Source organism: Marmota marmota, unplaced genomic scaffold, assembly GCF_001458135.2.
Source record: "Marmota marmota marmota unplaced genomic scaffold, marMar, whole genome shotgun sequence".
NCBI classification, from domain to species: domain Eukaryota; kingdom Metazoa; phylum Chordata; class Mammalia; order Rodentia; family Sciuridae; genus Marmota; species Marmota marmota.
This window is the reverse complement of record NW_026000221.1, coordinates 9,495,382-9,499,233: the sequence shown is the minus strand read 5'-3', so window position 1 is coordinate 9,499,233 and position 3,852 is coordinate 9,495,382.

Genomic DNA, 3,852 nt, shown 5'->3' with positions numbered 1-3,852 from the left:
TGTTCTTAGTTGCTCTCAATATGGCATTATGTAAAAAATGTGGATGTGTAACCGATGTGATTCTGCAATCTGTATTTGGGGTAAAAATGGGAGTTCATAACCCACTTGAATCTAATATATGAAATATGATATGTCAAGAGCTTTGTAATGTTTTGAACAACCAATAAAAAAGAATACATAAAACAATTAGAAAACAAGAACTGTTATAGACAGGCCTAAGACTCCATTTTGCTGCCTTTTATTAAAAAAAAAAATAAGATATTCTGAATATTTCCCCCTGTGTTTTCCTACTTGTTTAGGTGATCCATAGTCACACTGTTTTCCGATTCCCTTTTCTGCCCTTCTTCTGTTTCCCTTTTAGCTGGCTTTATTACTACCAAACACCTCATTTTTCAATCTGCCTTTATTTCTTTTTTTTTTTCTATTTTTTTTTTAATTTTTTTTTATTGTTGGTTGTTCAAAACATTACATAGTTCTTGATATATCATCTTTCACACTTTGCTTCAAGTGGGTTATGAACTCCCATTTTTAGCCCATATACAGATTGCAGAATCACATCAATTACACATCCATTGATTTACATATTGCCATACTAGTGACTGTCATGTTCTGCTATCTTTCCTATCCTCTGCTATCCCCTCTCCCCTCCCCTCCCCNAGAACTTTTGGTAATATCGCCATTTTGATGATGTTAGTTCTGCCTATCCATGAACAGGGTATATTTTTCCATCTTCTAAGATCTTCTTCTATTTCTCTCTTTAGGGTTCTGTAGTTTATAGTCATAAACTTAGCACTGAGCTATTTTGCCAGATACCTGGTAAGCATTTTTATCCTTAAGTTCTTCCGGCCTTTTTTGGGTTTTGGAAATTGTCTTATATTATTTTCTTTTTCTTTTTTTTTTCTATTAAGCTTATTGTTGCAGCAGTTTTAGATTTACAGAAAAGTTGCTCAGAAAGTAGAGCATTTCCATGTGCCTCCTCTTCTCTCTCCTTCCATTTCCCCCACAGTTACACTGGCTAAGACCTCACTCTAGTGTGGCTCATTTGTTAAAATTATTGAACCTACATTGTTGCAGTCTTATCAACTAAAGTTTTTCATTTGCATAAGAGTTAATTCTTTTGCATTACAGTTCTGTGGGATTTGACAAGTATATGATGTTATGGATCTACCACTACAGCACCATATAGAAGAGTTTCATTATCTTAATATTTCCCTGTATTCCACCTATTTCTCTCTCCCATCTCCCTGGAAGCCCAGGCAACCATTGACTTTTTTTGTTCTTAGATTTTTTTCCCAGAATGTCATATTATTGAAACAATACACTATGTATGTTTTCTATATCAGCTTCTTTCACTTAGCTATATGTATTTAAGGTTCCTCTGTATCTTTTGGTAGTTTTGTATTTCTTTTTTTTTTCATAACTGAATACTGATTTTGGTATAATACTGATAAATCAAAAGCTTGGTCCTTGTTCCTGAAGCCGATTCAATAACAAGAACACAGTTTTGAGAAACTAGAAAAATAAATTTTATTGTTTTGCTACCAAAGGAGAAGCACAGGGCAGGGCACTCCTGTTTCAGAAGCTGTGATTTTTCCTGTCCAGTTATTTATTTATTTATTGGTACTGGGGATTGAACTCAGGGGCACTCAACCATTGAGCCATACCCCTAGTCCTATTTTGTATTTAATTTAGAGACAGGGTCTCACGGATTTGTTTAGCATCTTGCTTTTGCTGAGGCTGGCTTTGAACTGGTGATCTTCCTGCCTCAGCCTCCCAAGCCGCTGGGATTACTGGCCTGCATCATTGCATCTCCTAACAAGGGGTTTTCAAAGACTTGAGTCAAAGGCTACCTTTGAGGTACTCAGTATAGACAGGGCTGTGATTCATTTGTTAATTTGGGAGTTGATCATTTCTTACCTCTTCTGGCACCCTCCCTGAGGTCTGAATTGCTTCCTGTAGGGTTGTGTATTCTCAAGGACAGATAACTTCCTCAGATCCCAAGGTGGTAATCCTGTTTTCACTGAGGTTAGGGAGAGGGGAGGGAGAAGACAAAGAAAGTGCATCCATTTATAAGTAAGCCAAAGTGGCGGTCATGGAGCAACAAGAGCTACATGGAGTGAGGTGGACCACTGTTACACCACCTTATATTACTTATTTGTTCATTTTTTTCTCATTTGTTCTTTTTTTATGTTTTATTTGGGTTCTGTTCTCTTAGATTTCCTGATTGATGATCTCTAAGACATATACTCATAATATTTTTTCACTATATTAACTCTTTTTGTCTTTTTCTCTGAATTTTGTGAATATTATGACTTCACTTATAAAAAAAGTTTTTTTTTTTCGATTTCTCATTAATTTTGATACCGCCAGTTATCAGTGATGAATTCTGCTTCCTCAGATGTTGACATATGAACATTGGAGAAGCACACTGAGGCAAACCTAGAAAGCAGGTTTTATATACCATTACTTTTTCCCAGTTTCAAGGCTTCCCATTTGATTTTTCCTCTTTATGATTTATGCTTTCTCCACGTCTTCATCTGGCTTCATTCTAACTTGAGTTTTCCTTCTCAGCTGAAATGTCACTTGCCTTCCCAGATTGCACACATTAGGTTGACAATCTCCCATCATCTGTCATCCTTGTGGAACAGCTCACCTCCATAATGCTAAGAACACATGAAATTGATTTTTTAATTGTGACTCTCCATGAGTAGATTATCATTGAAGTGCAAAACTTGTTATAAAGATAAGGAAGTGTGTTTTCCTCATTTACAACAGAATCCTCAGGGTTCAGCTTAGGGTCTTCTATTGAACTCTCTTACCTCTTTCCCTTTTTTGCATAGGTCTATTCTGATTTCAATCATGCAATGTCTCAAAATCTTGTTAAAAGTACATATTAAATATTTTTAAATATATTTTGATTCCTTTAATGAGTCTATTTCAGAAAACATATTTGGTTTGACTTCTTGGAATGTATTTTGTTTAAAGACATTGTGATTTATTTTCTATTTACCAGCAAGTAAGTATTAATCTCATTGATAAGGATGCATAAATTGGAATTGAAATAAGTTTCCTTTGGAATTGGTGAGGATATCCATCTGAAATTACAGTAAATCTATTATTTTTCTCCTTAGCTGTCCTCTGGCTTGGAAACATTTACTATGCTAATTCAGAGTCTGAGGCAGTCTGAGGGAGGAGAAAATGAGAACAGGAATTGGAAAGTTTGCTTCTGCAGTGAAGAGTTTCTGTTTCGTGTTTCCCAAAACCATCAGGAGCTCTGTTTTGGTCCTGATAGAGCCATTCTTGTCAAAAGCCAGCCCCTGCAGGGTCCCTTTTACAATCAGAGCAAGAGACTTTCTGCTCAGTGTGGTTTCAGCAAACAGGACCCATCCAACAGGAAGCCATGGGTTGGAAATGGGTTCTCTGATTGTCCCACAGCTGGCCTAACCTGTAAACTTACCCTGTCAAAGATTGGAAAAGCTTTCTCCATTATCTCCTTTATTCATTTCTGATGCAGACTATTCTTAGGCAAACAAAAAGTATATATATAGTCTTATTTTTCAGATTTAACAAAGTTCTCATTTATGACATGGATCCCATTTTTCTTTTATTGGTAATGTTTCTCCTTACTGTAGATCTTTTTGTCAAAGTTTTAGAAGATATTTCTCCCAAAGCACTTAGTGTTCACTTTTCCTCTCTCATATCCATTTGAAATTATTTGACTATGTGCTTGTAGGTGGTTATGCAACACAAAAGCTTCAGAGTTCACGTTGCTCACAGAAGAGAAAAAGGGGATATTAATGTAGTAGAGATTCTGGGAGGGAAACAAGGCTTTTGTGAGACTTGCAGTCTTCA